At 41.0% G+C, this 12,500-nt stretch overlaps 1 non-coding gene across 1 annotated transcript; it reads left to right on the top strand.

Annotated features, from left to right (window-relative positions):
• Window positions 1-3,577: 3,577 nt before the first annotated feature.
• LOC142521595 (18S ribosomal RNA) lies at window positions 3,578-4,077 on the top strand. The gene has a single exon (XR_012814300.1). It is a non-coding gene; the product is annotated as an 18S ribosomal RNA (ribosomal RNA).
• The last annotated feature ends 8,423 nt before the right edge of the window (window positions 4,078-12,500 follow it).

The raw sequence follows: 12,500 nt of genomic DNA, 5'->3' as shown, positions 1-12,500 counted from the left end.
AATTCTGATATCAAATCTCGATCAATATCTTTCGAAAATCATAACAATTGTATAAACAGTCTATTCTTTAATCTGACTTCGATTCTATGATGTCTAACATGTCAAGAACATCATACATGAATTCCATTAAATTCTGACAACATCATAATTTCAAACCGTATCTAAACGTAACAAAACTTACGTCCAGTTGCAGCCTTCGTCGTTAGGAACTCTGTACTGAAGTCGGATTCAAAATCGAACGGACGGATTTTGCATAAATCGAATTTTAAAGTCAGGAATCAATTTTCCCAAAGTTTCCTCGATTTCTTCATTTGCTACAGGATAATGAATTGTGTATATATATATATATATACATCTCGTACTACACGATCACCCCACATCTCAATCTTTCCTTTTGCATGCCGCGCGCATATGCGCCGGAAGCTTTATCCGGAATATGCTACTGGAGTGCTCGCGCATATGCGCGCCCCATCGTCGCGCATATGCGCGAGACTTACTGTCTCGTGTACACACCCACTCGCGCATATGCGCGCCCATCTCGGCGCATATGCACCCAAGGTTCTGGACATTCCGCGCATGTGCGCGCTAACATACCGCGCATGTGCGCGAAAGATTCTGCCTCGCACATGTGTTTCGCGTCTGTTCTCGTCTTTTCCTGTCTGATCCGTTCCGTCTTTAATCACCTCTCACTTACCCATAATTCATATTATTTATTGCCAAATCATTTCAGATTAATCTCAGATTACGGTAATCAAATTCTCGGGCCTTACAACGTGCCGGCCGTCCGGTTGCCGACCCGCATTAGGGGCCCTCGGGCTCCCAAGGGCACGTGTTGTTGGCCAAGCCGTCGTGGCGGACGAGCCTCGTCGGCCGCCTTGAAGTACAATTCCAATCGAGCGGCGGGTAGAATCCTTTGCAAACGACTTAAATACGCGACGGGGTATTGTAAGTGGCAGAGTGGCCTTGCTGCCACGATCCGCTGAGATTCAGCCCTTTGTCGCTCTGATTCGTCCCTCCTCCACGTCTCAAATACCACATTGAAAAAATATGGGAGGATGTTCGGCCCATTCACCCTGCACAGACTACGCCTTTGGCATGCAAAGTCTTGGAACGAGATATTTTCTGTCCCAAGTGTACGAGCCCTTACAGCAAGATTTTCCCGCGTCCCTGATCGCACAAGTCCGAAGGGCATATCACCGTGATTTTGCCGATTCTCGAATTGCTAGAATAATGGTCAAGACAGGCGAGCATTTGCGCACTCGCGTGGGAAATAGCTTGATTCTCCCGTGCTGATCTGGTTTTCCGCAAAGTTTTCGTCTGTAAGGAATCCTTCCGTATGTGTCTGACTAGCGTTTACGCGTTAGGAAATTTCGCGGAATCCAGGTTAAGGGAAGTCGCGAAAGTGGGTGAATGAAATGACGATTTCCCCAGGCCAAAGATTGTTTTCCTACGAGTTTTCATGCACAAAAAACGCGCTTGTGGTGTTGGAACATGAAACAAGGTTACTCAAGCCCCGAGTACGTGCAGCAAGTGGCCGACACGGGTTACAAACAAGACGATTCTCCCGAATCTGACAAGACAATGTTGTTTCTGGTCGAGTTTTCGTATGTAAATATTGTGTCTATGGTGTTGGATAACGCATCTGTGGCGTTGGAATTGAATTGGGCATAAAATCCTAATGTGGCCAATGACACGGGAGCAGGTGCGCCGATGGCCGACACGGGCGACAAAAATGAAGAACCTCACGAGACAATGTTATTTTTCGTCAAGTTTTCATATGTAAATAACGTGTCTATGGCGTTGGATAACGCATTTGTGGGGTTGGAATTGAATTCTCCATGAAATCCTAATGTGGCTAATGACACGCGAGCAGGTGCGCCGATGGCCGACACGGGCGACGGAAATGAAGAATCTCACGAGACAATGTTGTTTTTCGTCGAGTTTTCATATGTAAATAATGTCTATGGTGTTGGATAACGCATTTGTGGCTTTGTAATAGAATTCGGAATGAAATCCAAATGTGGCCAAAGACACGCGAGCAGGTGCGCCGATGGCCGAAACGGACAACAAAAATGAAGAACCTCACGAGACAATTTTTTTTTTCGTCGAGTTTTCATATGTAAATAACGTGTCTATGGCGTTGGATAACGCATATGTGGGGTTGGAATTGAATTCTCCATGAAATCCTAATGTGGCAAATGACACGCGAGCAGGTGCGCCGATGGCCGACACGGGCGACGGAAATGTTGAATCTCAAGAGACAATGTTGTTTCTCGTCGAGTTTTCATATGTAAACATTGTGTCTATGGTGTTGGATAACGCATATGTGGCGTTGGAATTGAATTCGGCATAAAATCCTAATGTGGCCAATGACACCCGAGCCGGTGGCCGGCACGGGCGACAAAAATGACGAATCTCACGAGACAATATTGTTTTTCGTCAAGTTTCCATATTTAAATAACGTTTCTATGGCGTTGGGTAATGCATCTATGGGGTTGGAATTGAATTCTCCATGAAATCCTAATGTGGCCAATGACACTCGAGCAGGTGGGCCGGTGGCCGACACAGGCGACAAAAATGACGAATCTAACGAGACAATGTTTTTTTTCGTCGAGTTTTCATATGTAAATAATGTGTTTATGGTGTTGGATTGGTATTGGGATGTAAAATAAATAAATACTTAAAATTGAAAATTTTGTTATGACTCCTCACCAAAGCAATGTCCGCTGCAGTCACTTCAGAAATTATTTCTAAGTATATTATAGGGGGTGAGGGTGTTTGTACATGGGGCTGTCCGAGCACTCGGTGCGGGCGTGCAGTCGCCCCCGCACGCTTGAGACCAAGTGTTTGCGCGCGCATTGAGCGAGAAGTCCGCTTGGAAATTCGGTAATGCTCGTCAACCCAGCGTTCGTCGGTTAAAATTGTGGGTTGCGAGTCATGCGGAAGATTGATTCTTGACATATCTCTTACTTGTGCCGGTGCTTGGCCTCGAACTAGCTGGACTCTCGATAAGTAATGAGGCCCTCGGATCTTCTGCAAGGCTTCCCCTTGGCATTCGGGTTGGTTAAGTCAAGGGTTCGGGGCCTTGCTGAGAAAGTTACTTGCGTCGTGTCGCGGGTGGATGTGCTCGATTTCTCGCCATGATCGTTTCGCACCTAAGCAATCCATCGAATTCCCTCGGTGTAGGATGCGTCGATGCTCGGGAGCCTAAAATGGTTTCAGCTTTCAGGGGTCGGGGAGCGACGGGGCATCGTGGGTGTCCCTAGCTTCGACAAACGATTGAATCGCTCGACGGTTAACCACAGTCCGTGTTAGTCAGGGCATGTGCTCAGAACATTCGCCAGTCTTCCGCCTCTTTTCGTGAGATCGTAGCGGTGGAAGATCGGAGTGGGTGTATGTGCTTTGTGTACGTAACGACACGTGAGTGGTGGTGGGTGTGTACGGGTTACGTGTGGTCCCTGCTTGTGCAGCGAAAATGTATCTGGCACCCTTTTCCATTAATCGGTTCACGAGATTAGGAAAAACATCGGTTGGCCGAGCTTGGTTTCCTGCGTTATGTGCCCAGAATGTTGGAATCCATCGGACGGCCGATAGGGATGCATTTATTAGATAAAAGGCTGACACGCGCTCTGCCCGTCGCTGCGATGATTCATGATAACTCGACGGATCGCACTGCCCTCGTGCCGGCGACGCATCATTAAAATTTCTGCCCTATCAACTTTCGATAGTAGGATAGTGGCCTACTATGGTGGTGACGGGTGACGGAGAATTAGGGTTTGATTCCGGAGAGGGAGCCTGAGAAACGGCTACCACATCCAAGGAAGGCAGCAGGTGCGCAAATTACCCAATCCTGACACGGGGAGGTAGTGACAATAAATAACAATACCGGGCACTACGAGTTTGGTAATTGGAATGAGTACAATCTAAATCCCTAAACGAGGATCCATTGGAGGGCAAGTCTGGTGCCAGCAGCCACGGTAATTCCAGCTCCAATAGCGTATATTTAAGTTGTTGCAGTTAAAAAAAAAGTGAAAGAGGATCGGTTACGGTGACCGGAAGCCCAACAGAAGTTTAAAAATCGAATTTTTACAAGAAACTTTCGGCCACCCTTATAATGTGTAGCAAATACAATAAAACACAAAAATGACATTCATAGTGTGTTTAGAATTTTACCCATCAATCACAAGGATTGATGTATGGCTCCAACTAAGGTGTAAACACCTTAGCTCTTCAATGATAGAAACTATCTTCAAGCTTCCTTTGAGCACTCCTTGCTCAACTATTAAGCCCACCACCAACTAGGTAGATCCTATCTTAATTTGCACTAGAAAACTAAGATGATTTTTCTTTGAGAAGTAAGTGTTTTCTCCAACAATTGAAGAACACAAAAATGAGAGAAAAATTGAGAGAAACCCTTCAATATTTCGGCCATAGTAGATGGAATGAGGGGGAAGGGAGACTTGTCTTGGTCTTGCCAAAAAGCAAAAAGCAAAAACACCTTTTTGCATGCCATGCCTTGATAACCCAAAAAGTAGTCTCCAACCCTTCACCTTCCATGTATGCATATATTATATGGTTTTTAACAAATTTAAAACCCATGGACTTAATTTAATTATCTCAAACATTTTTGAGATTAATTAAACATTACTTGAATTTACTCAAGTCCACTGGTTAAATAATTTATTTAAATTGAGCTCTACAAGACTCAATATGATTTAATTAATTCAACACTTGAATTAATTTAATTATTTGGACTCTACTAGGTCCTCAAGTGTTTAATTAATTCAACACTTGAATTAATTTAATTTAGTCCATAATAATGTTTACGAAAATCACAATTTTCAAATACATTATTCACTTGGCCAACTTTTAATTTAGGAACACTTCCATAAATTAAAATTTACATTTCTCTCATAGAAGTCATACTTCTATTTTTCTTTACGCTTATAAACCCATTTATAAGCCGTTCAACACATTGAACTAATTTCTCCTTTATAGAAGTCATACTTCTAATTTTCCTCACGCTTATAAACTCCTTTATAAGCCGTTCAACACATTGAACTATTTCTCTTCTCAACGGTATCTAGAAAGCTAGTACTTGTGTGGCCCTCAATAGTCCATTGATACAACTAGCCGTGGGTTCACATCTCCATGTGATTCGGACTAAACATGTACTTATATGAGCATACCCCAATTGCTCCATTTTTACTTATCAACTCCTTGATAACAAGAACGTCAGAACTCAAGTCTGATAGTACCCAACAAATCATGTTAAACGCCTAGCAGCATCGCTTACATGATTCCCTAGGTATCAAATGATAGTGCCTGCAAGAACCATTCAATTATAGTTAGCGTACAGTACGGTCCCTTCAACTCATATATCCCGACCGATTCGACAACCATTGGTTTATCGAGAGTTGTCAATGAATCGATACTATGTGTCATGTCGTAGTTGCATCGATGGTGTAATCTATGAAACTCCTTTCATAATTACCACCATACTCTGATCAGAGATTTCAACCTACACATACATGAGAACACATAGGATATCCATACCCGAAGGTAAGCGGTGAATCCCCGACTACAATGCATCGACTCCTATGTGTTTCGACAGAACACCCAACCTTGCCACCTGATGACCCCTTGAGAGTCGTTAAACAAGTCAAAGTGTAATTCTAGCACATAGAGTCTCAATGTTGTCCCGGGTCATAAGGACTAATGGTGTACAACCATAAACTAGGACGTTTTCACTCGATAAGTGAGAACAACTTGAAAAGTCCTTTACGGAGGGTTGTTCTGTGCACTCTACCAGGAGCACCTATCTGCATGCTAAGACATCACAATGTCCCCTACCAATGAAACATGGTAATCACATCGCAGATACTAGTCTCGAACTCTAGCGGCCTATATCCTTCTTAGCGGCGGCTGAAATCGACTAGGAACTGTTTAGATTATACAGTATTCCAAATATGAGTTTCATGATACTCATCGTATGAGCATCTCATATTCTTTCTACTATTTGTATATTCAAGGTCTTTATCTATGCAACTAGCATGGGTATACAGATAAAGATTTGCCAAAACAATAATTTCAAATATTATTAAAATAAAGATTGCTTATACATAGAGTTTCATTGTTAACACTCGGCCAACACTTGGCTCGACGGGCACCTACTTTAACAATCTCCCACTTGCACTAGAGCCAACTACCCATATGCTTCAAACCCATTGATTCGCGATGCATCTCGAATAATGGTCCAGGTAAATGCTTAGCTAGTGGATCAGCAACATTATCTGCGGAGCCGACTATGTCAAAATACACTTCTTCGTCTTTCCACAATCTCTCCGAGGATGTGGTACTTTTTCAATACATGTTTGGACTTCTGATGAGACCTTGGCTCCTTTGCTTGAGCTAAAGCTCCCGTGTTGTCACACAACACCGGGAGAGGAGCAACTCCATCAGTAATGACGTCCAACTCTTAGATGAAATTCCTTATCCAAACAGCCTCCCTTGCTGCATCTGATGCAGCAATGTATTCGGCCTCTGTGCTGGAATCCGCAGTATTGTCTTGCTTGGAACTCTTCCAAGAGACAGCAGCACCATTGAGCATGAATACAAACCCAGAGGTTGACTTCGAGTCATCGATATCGCTTTGGAAGCTAGAGTCGGTATAGCCTTCCAATTTCAGTTCTCCAGCCCATAGACCAAGAACAATTTATTGGTCCTTCTCAACTACTTGAGGATGTCTTTCACAGCTTTCCAGTGTGGAAGACCAGGGTTTGATTGACATCTACTCACTACACTTAGTGCGAAAGCCACGTCAGGATGTGTAGATATCATCCCATACATGATGCTACCAATCGTAGATGCATAAGAAATGCTTGTCATCGCCGCTATCTCTACATCAGTCTTGGGAGACATAGACTTGGATAAGGACACGCCATGACACATTGGTAGGTGTCCTCTCTTGGACTCATCCATCGAGAACCGCTTCACGATGGTATCAATGTATGTGGACTGGGTGAGACCAAGCAATCTTCTTCTATCTCTATATATCTGTATTCCCAATACAAAAGATGCTTCACCCAAGTCCTTTATCGAGAACTTACTTGCTAACCATATCTTAGTTGATTACAACATTCCTACATCATTCTCAATGATTAGAATGTCATCAACATACAACACTCGGAATCTCACAACACTCCCACTGACCTTCTCATACACACAGGGTTCCTCAGGATTCTTAGTAAAACCAAACTCTTTGATTGTACTATCGAATCTGAGGTTCTAACTCCTAGATGTCTGCTTCAGACCATATATACATCTTTGAAGTTTGCATACCATATGCTCACTTCCGATAGATGTAAACCCTTCGAGTTGAGACATGTAAATCTTTTCCTTAATATCCCCATTAAGAAAGGCTGTCTTAACATCCATCTGCCATATCTCATAGTCATACCATGCAGCTATGGCTAGAAAAATCCTTATGGACTTGAACATTGCAACTGGAGAAAAGGTTTCCTTAAAGTCAACTCCTTGTCTTTGAGTATATCCTTTTGCTACCAATCGCGCCTTGAAGGTCAATACCTTCCCATCCGCCCCAAGTTTCCTCTTGTAAATCCATTTACACCCTATGGGAACAATTCCCTCAGGTGGATCCACGAGATTCCACACTTGGTTCGAATGCATGGAATTCATCTCAGATTCCATCGTTTCAAGCCACTTGGATGAATCGGCATCAAATAATGCTTCCTTGAAGGTCCTTGGATCACATCCATGGTTAGGCTCATCATGGCCCTCTTCAAGAAGCAGACCATACCTCATAGGTAGTCTCGAGACTCTCTCGGATCTTCTAGGAGCTTGTATCTCCTCTCTTGGCTCCTCGGGTGTGGGTTCTACAACTGTGGGTGTCTCTCGAACCTCTTCGAGTTCTATCATCTCGTTTTTTCTATTTAATAGAAATTCCTTTTCCAAAAAGGTTGCATTCCTAGAAACAAACACATTTGTTTCTTGGGGATGATAGAAATGATATCCAACTGAATTCCTTGGATATCCCACAAAGTAACATAAAATGGATCGACAATCCAATTTATCTCCCACTACCTGCTTCACATAAGCAGGGCACCCCCATATTCTAAGAAGGATATTTGGGTGGCTTACCCATCCATATCTCATATGGTGTCTGCTTTTGAATGGACATTTAATGGAATATCTTTCAAGTTTAAGTTATAGAGATTGTTTCCAAGTTCACCAGTACCAATCAAACATTCATTCATGTAAATGTTGCAAACACCTTTGCAAAATAAACAAGAATATCCATTTTTATCTGCATAGAATGAAACAATGTTTTTCACAAAATTAGGTACAAACAAAACATCTCATAAAATTAACTTAAAACTATTGTTCAACAATAAGTAAACATCTTCAACAGCCTTGGCAGCAACTCTTGCTCCATTACCCATCCTTAAGAAGGTCACACCTTCCCTAAGCTTTCTACTTCTTCCCATCGCCTGCAAATCATTACAGAGATGTGAGCCACATTCGGTATCCAATACCCAAGAATAAGAGTTAATTGAAATATTTACTTCTATATAGAACATACCGTTTCCAGAACTCTTCTGGGCCAGATATTCCTTGCAATTTCGCCTCCAATGTCCATGCTTCTTGCAGTGATGACAAACATCACCAGTCTTGGCAGCCTTAACTGGTCTGGCTGCCTCAACTGGATTCTGAGATTGCCTCATCAAGGGCACGTTCTTCTTGGGACGTTGGAAAGAACGCTTCTTTACGTTCCCATGTGGATCAATCTTCATACCAGATGAAGAACCCACATAAAGAACCAACTTCTCTTTCTTGATGGTTGATTCAAACGTAATAAGCATATTCATCAACTCCTCAAGGGTCGGCTCCATCTTGTTAATGTTGAAGTTCACCACAAAAGGATCAAATGAGCTAGGCAATGATAACAGCAACACGTCGGTGGTCAACTCCGAAGGCAAGATCAGATCCATGCCAACGAGCTTGTCCACGAGCCCAATAAACTTTAGGCCATGCTCATGGACCGAGGCCCCATCTCGCATGCGCAAAGTGATCAGCTCCTTGACGGTAGCATGCCTAAGAGGCCGTGTTAGCTGACCAAAGAGCTCCTTGAGATGCAAATGAATGTCAGCAGTACTCTTTGCATCCTCAAAACGCCTCTGCAGCTCATCATTTATAGAAGTCAGCATATAACACCTGGCTATCAAGTCATGGTCACACCATTCCTTGTAAGCCTGCAATTCCTCAGGAGTGCAGTCAGTCGAAGCCTCAACAGGGGGCGACTCAGTCAGTGTATATGCTACCCTTTCCGAATTCAAGACGATTTTTAGGTTTCTTAGCCAACTGAGGTAATTAGGTCCAGTTAATATGTGTTTGTCGAGTATTACGGATATCGGATTGCGAATCGAAGACATTGTCAATTTGTACTGAAAAGTAAAAATAGATAAATGTTGATGACTATTTTAAAATATTTAGTAAGATATGAAGTTTGGACTTTAACTTTATAAATTTTCGCGTTCACTGTTTTGACATTTCCACTACCCTCTAGTGAAAACGGAAAACTCTTTTCCTCAGTAGGTACGTAAGGTCCAATTAGCAAATTATGATCCCGAATAATATCAGCCAATCACAATTCCTAAAAGGTAGTTTCCAATTGCATCACAATGCAACCCTTACGTAAAATTTTGTCTCACGTTTGATTAGGACCCAATAATATGAAGTCGTTCATCTTTACGTGTCAAGCCTTACTCATCGATGTTGAACCTTAATGGACGGTCGCCATGAGTTCCCTCAATAATATGAGCCGAAATCATGGGAGTTCCACGTAGTTCGCATCACCATGTCAATTGATGTCACAGCTTTCCGGCACCCAGGGCCCCCCAATAATATGAGCCGAGCCCCGAGTACGGGTAGCGTTCATCATGCACCCATTGTCGATGGAAGACATGGAAATTATTAACAAATTTATAATTCCCCTTTTCGGGCCTGATATTAATTTTGAATTTTATTCAAAATGAGGTTTTTTTTTTCATTTTGAAATTTCTCATCATTAATTTTATTTAAAAACTCGCCATGTTTGATCGTATGTTTGCCGGATTCATGCAACTTTGTTATTATCATAATAATAACGCACATACTCATTATTTATAACATATCATGCATATATTATAAACAGTAAACAAACAAGGATGATCAATCGCCCCAATACTAATGGCCCGTGTGAGCTAAACACGGGCCTAGGTCCAATCCTAGGGTAATGCAAGGGATGCAAATGCAACTATTACATTAGCTTCCAATATTTACATGTCTTCGATCTTCATAATCATCATGGCCACCATCTTCCAATCTTGATCATCCACTATACTAATATTTACAAATAAATATCCATGGCAAATAGGGATACATCTCATGGGGAGGGAACGGGCCATAAACCAAGCCCACTTTAAATTCGATAATTATTACAATCATTCAACACAAAATATCCTAGCATACACCTAGCAAATTATGCTTGGGCTTTTGATCATCCTTCATGCACAATATCACATATCATACACCATCAATTAATTATCACAATAATTAATTGATCCAATATTATATATCTTGATCCAATCACTAACCGCCACGATTATAAACTAAATTAACAAAGTATACAAACACCTTTGTCTACTTTTCAATTAATTTATTTATAACCGAATTTCTTATAAATCACAATTTACTATAAATAATTGAAGTCCAACTTCAATTATTTATTTTATGAGAAAAATTTGCAACTTTTGTAATTTTAAACTTAAGGGACCAAAAACTTATTTTTCACCAAAAACATTTTGGCCAATTTAAAATTTGCAAATATGTTAGTCATCCAATGGCCCAACAACTCAAGGCCCATGACACTTAGATAATCCAAAACACATTTGGAAATCCTAGTCATCATCGCCGTCGCCGGATTCCGGCCAACATGCAAAAATTTTTTATTTCTTTTATAAAATGTAGGGGCTGTTCGGGCAGCCCAAGCTGCCCGAAATGGGCAGCAACTTGCTTTTGCTGCCCAAAATTCCCCCGAAACCGGCCTTGATTCGATGCAAAATATTAGTCTCATGCGGTTAGAAATCAATCTCAATATAATATCTTGTAATTGCTACACAAAATCGTAACCATAGCTCGGATACCACTTGAAAGAGGATCGCTTACGGTGACCGGAAGCGCAACGGAAGTTTAAAAATTGAATTTTTACAAGAAATTTTCGGCCACTCTTATAATGTGTAGCAAATACAATAAAACACAAAAATGACATTCATAGTGTGTTTAGAATTTTACCTATCAATCACAAGGATTGATGTATGGCTCCAACTAAGGTGTAAACACCTTAGCTCTTCAATGGTAGAAACTATCTTCAAGCTTCCTTTGAGCACTCCTTGCTCAACTATTAAGCCCACCACCAACTAGGTAGATCCTCTCTTAATTTGCACTAGAAAACTAAGAGGATTTTTCTTTGAGAAGTGAGTGTTTTCTCCAACAATTGAAGAACACAAAAATGAGAGAAAACTTGAGAGAAATCCCTTCAATATTTCGGCCATAGTAGATGGAATGAGGGGGAAGGGAGACTTGTCTTGGTCTTGTCAAAAAGCAAAAAGCAAAAACACCTTTTTGCATGCCATGCCTTGATAACCCAAAAAGTAGTCTCCAACCTTTCACCTCCCATGTATGCATATATTATATGGTTTTTAACAAATTAAAAACCCATGGACTTAATTTAATTATCTTAAACAATTTTGAGATTAATTAAACATTACTTGAATTTACTCAAGTCCACTAGTTAAATAATTTAAATAAATTGAGCTCTACAAGAATCAATATGATTTAATTAATTCAACACTTGAATTAATTTAATTATTTGGACTCTACTAGGTCCTCTAGTGTTTAATTAATTCAACACTTGAATTAATTTAATTTAGTCCATAATAATGTTTATGAAAATCACAATTTTCAAATACATTATTCACTTGGCCAACTTTTAATTTAGTAACACTTTCATAAATTAAAATTTACATTTCTCTCATAGAAGTAATACTTCTATTTTTCTTTACGCTTATAAACTCAATTTATAAGCCGTTCAACACCTTGAACTAATTTCTCCTTTATAGAAGTCATACTTCTAATTTTCCTCACGCTTATAAACTCCTTTATAAGCCGTTCAACACATTGAACTATTTCTCTTCTCAACGGGATCTAGAATGCTAGTACTTGTGTGGCCCTCAATGGTCCATTGATACAACTATCCGTGGGTTCACATCTCCATGTGATTCGGACTAAACATGTCCTTATATGAGCATACCCCAATTGCTCAATTCTTACTTATCAACTCCTTGATAACAAGAACGTCAGAACTCAAGTCTGATAGTACCCAACCAATCATGTTAAATGCTTAGCAGCATCGCTTACATGATTCCCTAGGTATCAAATGA

This window comes from Primulina tabacum, chromosome 12 (genome assembly GCF_025594145.1).
Source record: "Primulina tabacum isolate GXHZ01 chromosome 12, ASM2559414v2, whole genome shotgun sequence".
NCBI lineage: Eukaryota > Viridiplantae > Streptophyta > Magnoliopsida > Lamiales > Gesneriaceae > Primulina > Primulina tabacum.
This window is presented reverse-complemented; position numbering and strand designations above follow the sequence as displayed.